The 12,851-nt window shown below is 47.1% G+C and overlaps 13 non-coding genes across 13 annotated transcripts; all 13 read left to right on the top strand.

Annotated features, from left to right (window-relative positions):
- Positions 1-1,401: 1,401 nt before the first annotated feature.
- TRNAP-AGG (transfer RNA proline (anticodon AGG)) lies at positions 1,402-1,473 on the top strand. Its single transcript has one exon. It is a non-coding gene; the product is annotated as a tRNA-Pro (tRNA).
- A 386-nt stretch (positions 1,474-1,859) lies between these two features.
- Positions 1,860-1,932, top strand: TRNAV-AAC (transfer RNA valine (anticodon AAC)). Its single transcript has one exon. It is a non-coding gene; the product is annotated as a tRNA-Val (tRNA).
- A 288-nt stretch (positions 1,933-2,220) lies between these two features.
- TRNAL-CAA (transfer RNA leucine (anticodon CAA)) lies at positions 2,221-2,332 on the top strand. Its single transcript has 2 exons — positions 2,221-2,258; positions 2,287-2,332. It is a non-coding gene; the product is annotated as a tRNA-Leu (tRNA).
- Positions 2,333-4,698: 2,366 nt separating this feature from the next.
- On the top strand, positions 4,699-4,771 carry TRNAV-AAC (transfer RNA valine (anticodon AAC)). The gene has a single exon. It is a non-coding gene; the product is annotated as a tRNA-Val (tRNA).
- A 288-nt stretch (positions 4,772-5,059) lies between these two features.
- TRNAL-CAA (transfer RNA leucine (anticodon CAA)) lies at positions 5,060-5,171 on the top strand. The gene is made up of 2 exons: positions 5,060-5,097; positions 5,126-5,171. It is a non-coding gene; the product is annotated as a tRNA-Leu (tRNA).
- Positions 5,172-6,563: 1,392 nt separating this feature from the next.
- On the top strand, positions 6,564-6,636 carry TRNAV-UAC (transfer RNA valine (anticodon UAC)). The gene has a single exon. It is a non-coding gene; the product is annotated as a tRNA-Val (tRNA).
- A 441-nt stretch (positions 6,637-7,077) lies between these two features.
- Positions 7,078-7,149, top strand: TRNAP-AGG (transfer RNA proline (anticodon AGG)). Its single transcript has one exon. It is a non-coding gene; the product is annotated as a tRNA-Pro (tRNA).
- A 386-nt stretch (positions 7,150-7,535) lies between these two features.
- On the top strand, positions 7,536-7,608 carry TRNAV-AAC (transfer RNA valine (anticodon AAC)). The gene has a single exon. It is a non-coding gene; the product is annotated as a tRNA-Val (tRNA).
- Positions 7,609-7,896: 288 nt separating this feature from the next.
- On the top strand, positions 7,897-8,008 carry TRNAL-CAA (transfer RNA leucine (anticodon CAA)). Its single transcript has 2 exons — positions 7,897-7,934; positions 7,963-8,008. It is a non-coding gene; the product is annotated as a tRNA-Leu (tRNA).
- Positions 8,009-10,374: 2,366 nt separating this feature from the next.
- TRNAV-AAC (transfer RNA valine (anticodon AAC)) lies at positions 10,375-10,447 on the top strand. The gene has a single exon. It is a non-coding gene; the product is annotated as a tRNA-Val (tRNA).
- Positions 10,448-10,735: 288 nt separating this feature from the next.
- On the top strand, positions 10,736-10,847 carry TRNAL-CAA (transfer RNA leucine (anticodon CAA)). The gene is made up of 2 exons: positions 10,736-10,773; positions 10,802-10,847. It is a non-coding gene; the product is annotated as a tRNA-Leu (tRNA).
- A 1,394-nt stretch (positions 10,848-12,241) lies between these two features.
- On the top strand, positions 12,242-12,314 carry TRNAV-UAC (transfer RNA valine (anticodon UAC)). Its single transcript has one exon. It is a non-coding gene; the product is annotated as a tRNA-Val (tRNA).
- A 441-nt stretch (positions 12,315-12,755) lies between these two features.
- On the top strand, positions 12,756-12,827 carry TRNAP-AGG (transfer RNA proline (anticodon AGG)). The gene has a single exon. It is a non-coding gene; the product is annotated as a tRNA-Pro (tRNA).
- The last annotated feature ends 24 nt before the right edge of the window (positions 12,828-12,851 follow it).

Raw genomic sequence — 12,851 nt, 5'->3', positions numbered from 1 at the left:
GGAATTCAGCCACCCTGGGGCTCCCAGGTTAGTGTTTCAGTCCTGCGAGCCACTCATATAAATCTCGCCTGATCGAGCCTGATCGAGCGCTGAGTGAGCGTGTTTGAATCCAAGAATCAAATGCCTCTGTCTTAGGAGCAAGAATTGGCAGGCCCTCCCTTGCATCTGTGGTGGAAGTCTATGGGGCAAGTGTCCACGACTTGCAGAGGAGTACAAGTGCCAGAAAGTGCCTGCAGTTCTCATCAGCGCCTTTTTTCTGCTCTCTGGCAGCTAGGATATCGACTGATCCCTTCCTTGCAAGAGTGAAAAAAACAACACCTTGAGAGAAAACATGACTTTGTGTGGTTCACATAGAGAGAGAGCAGCCAAATAGCCCTGCTTTGTTTCTGAAAGACGCATCAGAAATTGCTTAAAATGCTGACTGGGGAGTCAGGCTCGTTGGTCTAGGGGTATGATTCGCGCTTCGGGTGCGAGAGGTCCCGGGTTCAAATCCCGGACGAGCCCATGCTGTGGAATTATTTTTAGGCTGCTTATTATATAGGGCCATTTCTTCTTTTCAATGCTATAAGACGCCGTGTATGGTGATAAAGTTCCTTTCCCTCTACGCTATTTCCCACTTTTGGCGTATAGAATCATTGCCGGACTTCTTTGCAACTGCTTTTCTGGGGTGGACCATCAGTGTAGGAAAATTAAATGCAAAGTGTTTTTCTAGTGTGGTTTCAGGTATGGTTTTAAAATCGCCTTTTGGAATAAAAGTGGTCCTCGTTCCTTTCTTCCAAAGAAAGAGATCGGGTAAGGAGGGTCCAACTTTGAGCTTCATTGACATTGACCCTTGGTCTGTGCATTCCAGCCCACTACATGCCAAGAAGATTGCTGCAAGCGTGTCTGTTTCTGTAGTGTAGTGGTTATCACGTTTGCTTTACTCGCGAAAGGTCCCTGGTTCGAGACCGGGCAGAAACAGCAGCTTTCTGTTTTTCACACAGTTTGCATTTACTCTCTCAACTTATAGGAAAGCTGAGATAATGGAAGCTGTCTATCCCTCACCAGCGTGACGTACTGTGCTCCAGGGGCATCAGTGACAGCTCAAAAAGAGAAGTGACGATAGATTGCGCTATTCGTTTGCACGTCCTTGTGTACTGAAGGTTGGGCCTACTTCATGAAAGCAAGGCATGAGAGCAGAAATGGTTTTATTGACCTCACCGAGAGCATACACCTAGAACAAACAAAATGTCTGAAGGATAGAGGCATTTTCATTTCTTGTTCGATGACGGCCATGGAAAAGACAGCAACCATATTGCAGAAGAGAGCAGCATGTGCAGTTGCTTGCTTTGGGTGAAGCATTCACTAACTCGCTGCCAATAACCCCCGGAGCCGGTGCGAAAAGCGACTCTTGTGTGCCTCGGCTCGTTGGTCTAGGGGTATGATTCTCGCTTAGGGTGCGAGAGGTCCCGGGTTCAAATCCCGGACGAGCCCTTTTTCAGAGGTAAACATACGAATCCTACTCAAAACTCACAATGCCTGACTATTTCTCATTACACTCGCCGCATTGTTGCACAAAATATTTTGAACCTCATAAGAAACATGGATCACCATGCTTTTTCTGCCTTCATGCTTAGTCTGTGTGTGTCCCAGGTGATGCTTTCCCAAGCTGTACTTGCTGGCATTTAGGCATCAGATATTTGTCTGTCGATGCCTGCATAAGTCAATTTTTAATACGTCTAATTGCAAGCATGTTGGCTGATATCTCTGCAGTTTTCACACTTGCTCCTCGCTTTCTGAGTTGCTGCTGATACAGCAGAATAGAAGTAGAGAGAATCCTTGAGAGGAACCTTGCTCTAACAGTAAAACACAGCAAGTGAGTTTCTGTAGTGTAGTGGTCATCACGTTCGCCTAACACGCGAAAGGTCCCCGGTTCGAGACCGGGCAGAAACACTGTGCATGAGCTGCTTTTATGTGCACCCTCTAAAACCTTATTATCTCAATGCAAGCTTAAGAAGAGGCGGTCCTTGAACCCAGCGACCCGTGGGAAACTTCCTTTACTTTTGCAAGACGAAACAAAGTAATCCGCATCCATCAGTGGTCGCTCTTGTGCCTAGCTTTTTTTTTGTCATGCCATGTTGTATTGTGGGGTCTTTACACTTGTGACATTGCTGTGAACGTTGTAAGTGCAAACATTGGCAGGTGCAGTCAGAAGAGTCAGATCTGTGCACAACCAGGGCTGTCAGGATGGCCGAGTGGTCTAAGGCGCCAGACTCAAGAGAGCTTGATCTTCAGTGCAACTGAGACTTCTGGTCTCCTCATGGAGGCGTGGGTTCAAATCCCACTTCTGACAGGTTTCTTTTACACCCTTAAATCGTCCTGTTTTTTGCAGTGCATTCCTCACACACCACAATCTTTGCACGGACCTGTAACATATGACGAGAAATCCACCAACGATCAGGCTGGGCCCTCAATCACAATTCCATGTATTCCTGGAAGGGACACCTCAGGCACACCTTCTGTTAAATTTGCACTCCATCACACAAACTGCCGTGCTGGTTTCTCATTAAGCAGTTGATCCCATCTTTGTTGTGAGGCTCTCCTGCCACCTTTTGGGCGGAGAAGGCACTGTCCCTGCAACAACACAGGCAGACATGTTCAACAGGGCTTCCTGGTTATGTGGGAGGAGCAGATTGTCATTGGTCCCCCCTTGCGAATTTTAATTTACATAAGGAAGACAGAGAGGTAGCTGGGAGTAGGCAGTACACACGGACATTGAACTCTATCTTGTGATTTGCAGCCAATTCTAGATTGAGGCAGGAGGAAAGGAGGTGACTTGCCCAAAAATGACCATCCTGGGAATTCAGCCACCCTGGGGCTCCCAGGTTAGTGTTTCAGTCCTGCGAGCCACTCATATAAATCTCGCCTGATCGAGCCTGATCGAGCGCTGAGTGAGCGTGTTTGAATCCAAGAATCAAATGCCTCTGTCTTAGGAGCAAGAATTGGCAGGCCCTCCCTTGCATCTGGGGTGGAAGTCTATGGGGCAAGTGTCCAGGACTTGCAGAGGAGTACAAGTGCCAGAAAGTGCCTGCAGTTCTCATCAGCGCCTTTTTTCTGCTCTCTGGCAGCTAGGATATCGACTGATCCCTTCCTTGCAAGAGTGAAAAAAACAACACCTTGAGAGAAAACATGACTTTGTGTGGTTCACATAGAGAGAGAGCAGCCAAATAGCCCTGCTTTGTTTCTGAAATACGCATCAGAAATTGCTTAAAATGCCGACTGGGGAATCAGGCTCGTTGGTCTAGGGCTATGATTCTCGCTTCGGGTGCGGGAGGTCCCGGGTTCAAATCCCGGACAAGCCCATGCTGTGGAATTATTTTTAGGCTGCTTATTATATAGGGCCATTTCTTCTTTTCAATGCTATAAGACGCCGTGTATGGTGATAAAGTTCCTTTCCCTCTACGCTATTTCCCACTTTTGGAGTATAGAATTTCAGTGCCGGACTTCTTTGCAACTGCTTTTCTGGGGTGGACCATCAGTGTAGGAAAATTAAATGCAAAGTGTTTTTCTAGTGTGGTTTCAGGTATGGTTTTAAAATCGCCTTTTGGAATAAAAGTGGTCCTCGTTCCTTTCTTCCAAAGAAAGAGATCGGGTAAGGAGGGTCCAACTTTGAGCTTCATGGACATTGGCCCTTGGTCTGTGCATTCCAGCCCACTACATGCCAAGAAGATTCCTGCAAGCGTGTCTGTTTCTGTAGTGTAGTGGTTATCACGTTCGCTTTACACGCGAAAGGTCCCTGGTTCAAGACAGGGCAGAAACAGCAGCTTTCTGTTTTTCACACAGTTTGCATTTACTCTCTCAACTTATAGGAAAGCTGAGATAATGGAAGCTGTCTATCCCTCACCAGCGTGATGTACTGTGCTCCAGGGGCATCAGTGACAGCTCAAAAAGAGAAGTGACGATAGTTTGCGCTATTCGTTTGCACGTCCTTGTGTACTGAAGGTTGGGCCTACTTCATGAAAGCAAGGCATGAGAGCAGAAATGGTTTTATTGACCTCACCGAGAGCATACACCTAGAACAAACAAAATGTCTGAAGGATAGAGGCATTTTCATTTCTTGTTCGATGACGGCCATGGAAAAGACAGCAACCATATTGCAGAAGAGAGCAGCATGTGCAGTTGCTTGCTTTGGGTGAAGCATTCACTAACTCGCTGCCAATAACCCCCGGAGCCGGTGCGAAAAGCGACTCTTGTGTGCCTCGGCTCGTTGGTCTAGGGGTATGATTCTCGCTTAGGGTGCGAGAGGTCCCGGGTTCAAATCCAGGACGAGCCCTTTTTCAGAGGTAAACATACGAATCCTACTCAAAACTCACAATGCCTGACTATTTCTCATTACACTCGCCGCATTGTTGCACAAAATATTTTGAACCTCATAAGAAACATGGATCACCATGCTTTTTCTGCCTTCATGCTTAGTCTGTGTGTGTCCCAGGTGATGCTTTCCCAAGCTGTACTTGCTGGCATTTAGGCATCAGATATTTGTCTGTCGATGCCTGCATAAGTCAATTTTTAATACGTCTAATTGCAAGCATGTTGGCTGATATCTCTGCAGTTTTCACACTTGCTCCTCGCTTTCTGAGTGGCTGCTGATACAGCAGAATAGAAGTAGAGAGAATCCTTGAGAGGAACCTTGCTCTAACAGTAAAACACAGCAAGTGAGTTTCTGTAGTGTAGTGGTCATCACGTTTGCCTAACACGCGAAAGGTCCCCGGTTCGAGACCGGGCAGAAACACTGTGCATGAGCTGCTTTTATGTGCACTCTCTAAAACCTTATTATCTCAATGCAAGCTTAAGAAGAGGCGGTCCTTGAACCCAGCGAGCCGTGGGAAACTTCCTTTACTTTTGCAAGACGAAACAAAGTAATCCGCATCCATCAGTGGTCGCTCTTGTGCCTAGCTTTTTTTTTGTCATGCCATGTTGTATTGTGGGGTCTTTACACTTGTGACATTGCTGTGAACGTTGTAAGTGCAAACATTGGCAGGTGCAGTCAGAAGAGTCAGATCTGTGCACACCCAGGGCTGTCAGGATGGCCGAGTGGTCTAAGGCGCCAGACTCAAGAGAGCTTGATCTTCAGTGCAACTGAGACTTCTGGTCTCCTCATGGAGGCGTGGGTTCAAATCCCACTTCTGACAGGTTTCTTTTACACCCTTAAATCGTCCTGTTTTTTGCAGTGCATTCCCCACACACCACAATCTTTGCACGGACCTGTAACATATGACGAGAAATCCACCAACGATCAGGCTGGGCCCTCAATCACAATTCCATGTATTTCTGGAAGGGATACCTCAGGCACACCTTCCGTTAAATTTGCACTCCATCACACAAACTGCCGTGCTGGTTTCTCATTAAGCAGTTGATCCCATCTTTGTTGTGAGGCTCTCCTGCCACCTTTTGGGCGGAGAAGGCACTGTCCCTGCAACAACACAGGCAGACATGTTCAACAGGGCTTCCTGGTTATGTGGGAGGAGCAGATTGTCATTGGTCCCCCCTTGCGAATTTTAATTTACATAAGGAAGACAGAGAGGTAGCTGGGAGTAGGCAGTACACACAGACATTGAACTCTATCTTGTGATTTGCAGCCAATTCTAGATTGAGGCAGGAGGAAAGGAGGTGACTTGCCCAAAAATGGCCATCCTGGGAATTCAGCCACCCTGGGGCTCCCAGGTTAGTGTTTCAGTCCTGCGAGCCACTCATATAAATCTCGCCTGATCGAGCCTGATCGAGGGCTGAGTGAGCGTGTTTGAATCCAAGAATCAAATGCCTCTGTCTTAGGAGCAAGAATTGGCAGGCCCTCCCTTGCATCTGTGGTGGAAGTCTATGGGGCAAGTGTCCACGACTTGCAGAGGAGTACAAGTGCCAGAAAGTGCCTGCAGTTCTCATCAGCGCCTTTTTTCTGCTCTCTGGCAGCTAGGATATCGACTGATCCCTTCCTTGCAAGAGTGAAAAAAACAACACCTTGAGAGAAAACATGACTTTGTGTGGTTCACATAGAGAGAGAGCAGCCAAATAGCCCTGCTTTGTTTCTGAAAGACGCATCAGAAATTGCTTAAAATGCTGACTGGGGAATCAGGCTCGTTGGTCTAGGGGTATGATTCGCGCTTCGGGTGCGAGAGGTCCCGGGTTCAAATCCCGGACGAGCCCATGCTGTGGAATTATTTTTAGGCTGCTTATTATATAGGGCCATTTCTTCTTTTCAATGCTATAAGACGCCGTGTATGGTGATAAAGTTCCTTTCCCTCTACGCTATTTCCCACTTTTGGCGTATAGAATCATTGCCGGACTTCTTTGCAACTGCTTTTCTGGGGTGGACCATCAGTGTAGGAAAATTAAATGCAAAGTGTTTTTCTAGTGTGGTTTCAGGTATGGTTTTAAAATCGCCTTTTGGAATAAAAGTGGTCCTCGTTCCTTTCTTCCAAAGAAAGAGATCGGGTAAGGAGGGTCCAACTTTGAGCTTCATTGACATTGACCCTTGGTCTGTGCATTCCAGCCCACTACATGCCAAGAAGATTGCTGCAAGCGTGTCTGTTTCTGTAGTGTAGTGGTTATCACGTTCGCTTTACTCGCGAAAGGTCCCTGGTTCGAGACCGGGCAGAAACAGCAGCTTTCTGTTTTTCACACAGTTTGCATTTACTCTCTCAACTTATAGGAAAGCTGAGATAATGGAAGCTGTCTATCCCTCACCAGCGTGACGTACTGTGCTCCAGGGGCATCAGTGACAGCTCAAAAAGAGAAGTGACGATAGATTGCGCTATTCGTTTGCACGTCCTTGTGTACTGAAGGTTGGGCCTACTTCATGAAAGCAAGGCATGAGAGCAGAAATGGTTTTATTGACCTCACCGAGAGCATACACCTAGAACAAACAAAATGTCTGAAGGATAGAGGCATTTTCATTTCTTGTTCGATGACGGCCATGGAAAAGACAGCAACCATATTGCAGAAGAGAGCAGCATGTGCAGTTGCTTGCTTTGGGTGAAGCATTCACTAACTCGCTGCCAATAACCCCCGGAGCCGGTGCGAAAAGCGACTCTTGTGTGCCTCGGCTCGTTGGTCTAGGGGTATGATTCTCGCTTAGGGTGCGAGAGGTCCCGGGTTCAAATCCCGGACGAGCCCTTTTTCAGAGGTAAACATACGAATCCTACTCAAAACTCACAATGCCTGACTATTTCTCATTACACTCGCCGCATTGTTGCACAAAATATTTTGAACCTCATAAGAAACATGGATCACCATGCTTTTTCTGCCTTCATGCTTAGTCTGTGTGTGTCCCAGGTGATGCTTTCCCAAGCTGTACTTGCTGGCATTTAGGCATCAGATATTTGTCTGTCGATGCCTGCATAAGTCAATTTTTAATACGTCTAATTGCAAGCATGTTGGCTGATATCTCTGCAGTTTTCACACTTGCTCCTCGCTTTCTGAGTTGCTGCTGATACAGCAGAATAGAAGTAGAGAGAATCCTTGAGAGGAACCTTGCTCTAACAGTAAAACACAGCAAGTGAGTTTCTGTAGTGTAGTGGTCATCACGTTCGCCTAACACGCGAAAGGTCCCCGGTTCGAGACCGGGCAGAAACACTGTGCATGAGCTGCTTTTATGTGCACCCTCTAAAACCTTATTATCTCAATGCAAGCTTAAGAAGAGGCGGTCCTTGAACCCAGCGACCCGTGGGAAACTTCCTTTACTTTTGCAAGACGAAACAAAGTAATCCGCATCCATCAGTGGTCGCTCTTGTGCCTAGCTTTTTTTTTGTCATGCCATGTTGTATTGTGGGGTCTTTACACTTGTGACATTGCTGTGAACGTTGTAAGTGCAAACATTGGCAGGTGCAGTCAGAAGAGTCAGATCTGTGCACAACCAGGGCTGTCAGGATGGCCGAGTGGTCTAAGGCGCCAGACTCAAGAGAGCTTGATCTTCAGTGCAACTGAGACTTCTGGTCTCCTCATGGAGGCGTGGGTTCAAATCCCACTTCTGACAGGTTTCTTTTACACCCTTAAATCGTCCTGTTTTTTGCAGTGCATTCCTCACACACCACAATCTTTGCACGGACCTGTAACATATGACGAGAAATCCACCAACGATCAGGCTGGGCCCTCAATCACAATTCCATGTATTCCTGGAAGGGACACCTCAGGCACACCTTCTGTTAAATTTGCACTCCATCACACAAACTGCCGTGCTGGTTTCTCATTAAGCAGTTGATCCCATCTTTGTTGTGAGGCTCTCCTGCCACCTTTTGGGCGGAGAAGGCACTGTCCCTGCAACAACACAGGCAGACATGTTCAACAGGGCTTCCTGGTTATGTGGGAGGAGCAGATTGTCATTGGTCCCCCCTTGCGAATTTTAATTTACATAAGGAAGACAGAGAGGTAGCTGGGAGTAGGCAGTACACACGGACATTGAACTCTATCTTGTGATTTGCAGCCAATTCTAGATTGAGGCAGGAGGAAAGGAGGTGACTTGCCCAAAAATGACCATCCTGGGAATTCAGCCACCCTGGGGCTCCCAGGTTAGTGTTTCAGTCCTGCGAGCCACTCATATAAATCTCGCCTGATCGAGCCTGATCGAGCGCTGAGTGAGCGTGTTTGAATCCAAGAATCAAATGCCTCTGTCTTAGGAGCAAGAATTGGCAGGCCCTCCCTTGCATCTGGGGTGGAAGTCTATGGGGCAAGTGTCCAGGACTTGCAGAGGAGTACAAGTGCCAGAAAGTGCCTGCAGTTCTCATCAGCGCCTTTTTTCTGCTCTCTGGCAGCTAGGATATCGACTGATCCCTTCCTTGCAAGAGTGAAAAAAACAACACCTTGAGAGAAAACATGACTTTGTGTGGTTCACATAGAGAGAGAGCAGCCAAATAGCCCTGCTTTGTTTCTGAAATACGCATCAGAAATTGCTTAAAATGCCGACTGGGGAATCAGGCTCGTTGGTCTAGGGCTATGATTCTCGCTTCGGGTGCGGGAGGTCCCGGGTTCAAATCCCGGACAAGCCCATGCTGTGGAATTATTTTTAGGCTGCTTATTATATAGGGCCATTTCTTCTTTTCAATGCTATAAGACGCCGTGTATGGTGATAAAGTTCCTTTCCCTCTACGCTATTTCCCACTTTTGGAGTATAGAATTTCAGTGCCGGACTTCTTTGCAACTGCTTTTCTGGGGTGGACCATCAGTGTAGGAAAATTAAATGCAAAGTGTTTTTCTAGTGTGGTTTCAGGTATGGTTTTAAAATCGCCTTTTGGAATAAAAGTGGTCCTCGTTCCTTTCTTCCAAAGAAAGAGATCGGGTAAGGAGGGTCCAACTTTGAGCTTCATGGACATTGGCCCTTGGTCTGTGCATTCCAGCCCACTACATGCCAAGAAGATTCCTGCAAGCGTGTCTGTTTCTGTAGTGTAGTGGTTATCACGTTCGCTTTACACGCGAAAGGTCCCTGGTTCAAGACAGGGCAGAAACAGCAGCTTTCTGTTTTTCACACAGTTTGCATTTACTCTCTCAACTTATAGGAAAGCTGAGATAATGGAAGCTGTCTATCCCTCACCAGCGTGATGTACTGTGCTCCAGGGGCATCAGTGACAGCTCAAAAAGAGAAGTGACGATAGTTTGCGCTATTCGTTTGCACGTCCTTGTGTACTGAAGGTTGGGCCTACTTCATGAAAGCAAGGCATGAGAGCAGAAATGGTTTTATTGACCTCACCGAGAGCATACACCTAGAACAAACAAAATGTCTGAAGGATAGAGGCATTTTCATTTCTTGTTCGATGACGGCCATGGAAAAGACAGCAACCATATTGCAGAAGAGAGCAGCATGTGCAGTTGCTTGCTTTGGGTGAAGCATTCACTAACTCGCTGCCAATAACCCCCGGAGCCGGTGCGAAAAGCGACTCTTGTGTGCCTCGGCTCGTTGGTCTAGGGGTATGATTCTCGCTTAGGGTGCGAGAGGTCCCGGGTTCAAATCCAGGACGAGCCCTTTTTCAGAGGTAAACATACGAATCCTACTCAAAACTCACAATGCCTGACTATTTCTCATTACACTCGCCGCATTGTTGCACAAAATATTTTGAACCTCATAAGAAACATGGATCACCATGCTTTTTCTGCCTTCATGCTTAGTCTGTGTGTGTCCCAGGTGATGCTTTCCCAAGCTGTACTTGCTGGCATTTAGGCATCAGATATTTGTCTGTCGATGCCTGCATAAGTCAATTTTTAATACGTCTAATTGCAAGCATGTTGGCTGATATCTCTGCAGTTTTCACACTTGCTCCTCGCTTTCTGAGTGGCTGCTGATACAGCAGAATAGAAGTAGAGAGAATCCTTGAGAGGAACCTTGCTCTAACAGTAAAACACAGCAAGTGAGTTTCTGTAGTGTAGTGGTCATCACGTTTGCCTAACACGCGAAAGGTCCCCGGTTCGAGACCGGGCAGAAACACTGTGCATGAGCTGCTTTTATGTGCACTCTCTAAAACCTTATTATCTCAATGCAAGCTTAAGAAGAGGCGGTCCTTGAACCCAGCGAGCCGTGGGAAACTTCCTTTACTTTTGCAAGACGAAACAAAGTAATCCGCATCCATCAGTGGTCGCTCTTGTGCCTAGCTTTTTTTTTGTCATGCCATGTTGTATTGTGGGGTCTTTACACTTGTGACATTGCTGTGAACGTTGTAAGTGCAAACATTGGCAGGTGCAGTCAGAAGAGTCAGATCTGTGCACACCCAGGGCTGTCAGGATGGCCGAGTGGTCTAAGGCGCCAGACTCAAGAGAGCTTGATCTTCAGTGCAACTGAGACTTCTGGTCTCCTCATGGAGGCGTGGGTTCAAATCCCACTTCTGACAGGTTTCTTTTACACCCTTAAATCGTCCTGTTTTTTGCAGTGCATTCCCCACACACCACAATCTTTGCACGGACCTGTAACATATGACGAGAAATCCACCAACGATCAGGCTGGGCCCTCAATCACAATTCCATGTATTCCTGGAAGGGACACCTCATTCACACCTTCTGTTAAATTTGCACTCCATCACACAAACTGCCGTGCTGGTTTCTCATTAAGCAGTTGATCCCATCTTTGTTGTGAGGCTCTCCTGCCACCTTTTGGGCGGAGAAGGCACTGTCCCTGCAACAACACAGGCAGACATGTTCAACAGGGCTTCCTGGTTATGTGGGAGGAGCAGATTGTCATTGGTCCCCACTTGCGAATTTTAATTTACATAAGGAAGACAGAGAGGTAGCTGGGAGTAGGCAGTACACACGGACATTGAACTCTATCTTGTGATTTGCAGCCAATTCTAGATTGAGGCAGGAGGAAAGGAGGTGACTTGCCCAAAAATGGCCATCCTGGGAATTCAGCCACCCTGGGGCTCCCAGGTTAGTGTTTCAGTCCTGCGAGCCACTCATATAAATCTCGCCTGATCGAGCCTGATCGAGCGCTGAGTGAGCGTGTTTGAATCCTAGAATCAAATGCCTCTGTCTTAGGAGCAAGAATTGGCAGGCCCTCCCTTGCATCTGGGGTGGAAGTCTATGGGGCAAGTGTCCAGGACTTGCAGAGGAGTACAAGTGCCAAAAAGTGCCTGCAGTTCTCATCAGCGCCTTTTTTCTGCTCTCTGGCAGCTAGGATATCGACTGATCCCTTCCTTGCAAGAGTGAAAAAAACAACACCTTGAGAGAAAACATGACTTTGTGTGGTTCACATAGAGAGAGAGCAGCCAAATAGCCCTGCTTTGTTTCTGAAAGACGCATCAGAAATTGCTTAAAATGCCGACTGGGGAATCAGGCTCGTTGGTCTAGGGGTATGATTCTTGCTTCGGGTGCGAGAGGTCCCGTGTTCAAATCCCGGACGAGCCCATGCTGTGGAATTATTTTTAGGCTGCTTATTATATAGGGCCATTTCTTCTTTTCAATGCTATAAGACGCCGTGTATGGTGAGAAAGTTCCTTTCCCTCTATGCTATTTCCCACTTTTGGCGTATAGAATTTCAGTGCCGGACTTCTTTGCAACTGCTTTTCTGGGGTGGACCATCAGTGTAGGAAAATTAAATGCAAAGTGTTTTTCTAGTGTGGTTTCAGGTATGGTTTTAAAATCGCCTTTTGGAATAAAAGTGGTCCTCGTTCCTTTCTTCCAAAGAAAGAGATCGGGTAAGGAGGGTCCAACTTTGAGCTTCATGGACATTGGCCCTTGGTCTGTGCATTCCAGCCCACTACATGTCAAGAAGATTCCTGCAAGCGTGTCTGTTTCTGTAGTGTAGTGGTTATCACGTTCGCTTTACACGCGAAAGGTCCCTGGTTCGAGACCGGGCAGAAACAGCAGCTTTCTGTTTTTCACACAGTTTGCATTTACTCTCTCAACTTATAGGAAAGCTGAGATAATGGAAGCTGTCTATCCCTCACCAGCGTGACGTACTGTGCTCCAGGGGCATCAGTGACAGCTCAAAAAGAGAAGTGACGATAGATTGCGCTATTCGTTTGCACGTCCTTGTGTACTGAAGGTTGGGCCTACTTCATGAAAGCAAGGCATGAGAGCAGAAATGGTTTTATTGACCTCACCGAGAGCATACACCTAGAACAAACAAAATGTCTGAAGGATAGAGGCATTTTCATTTCTTGTTCGATGACGGCCATGGAAAAGACAGCAACCATATTGCAGAAGAGAGCAACATGTGCAGTTGCTTGCTTTGGGTGAAGCATTCACTAACTCGCTGCCAATAACCCCCGGAGCCGGTGCGAAAGGCAACTCTTGTGTGCCTCGGCTCGTTGGTCTAGGGGTATGATTCTCGCTTAGGGTGCGAGAGGTCCTGGGTTCAAATCCCGGACGAGCCCTTTTTCAGAGGTAAACATACGAAT

Source organism: Triturus cristatus, chromosome 10 (genome assembly GCF_964204655.1).
Source record: "Triturus cristatus chromosome 10, aTriCri1.1, whole genome shotgun sequence".
In the NCBI taxonomy this organism is placed as follows: domain Eukaryota; kingdom Metazoa; phylum Chordata; class Amphibia; order Caudata; family Salamandridae; genus Triturus; species Triturus cristatus.
Note: the sequence above shows the minus strand (reverse complement) of the source record. Positions and strands in the feature narration are given on the sequence as shown.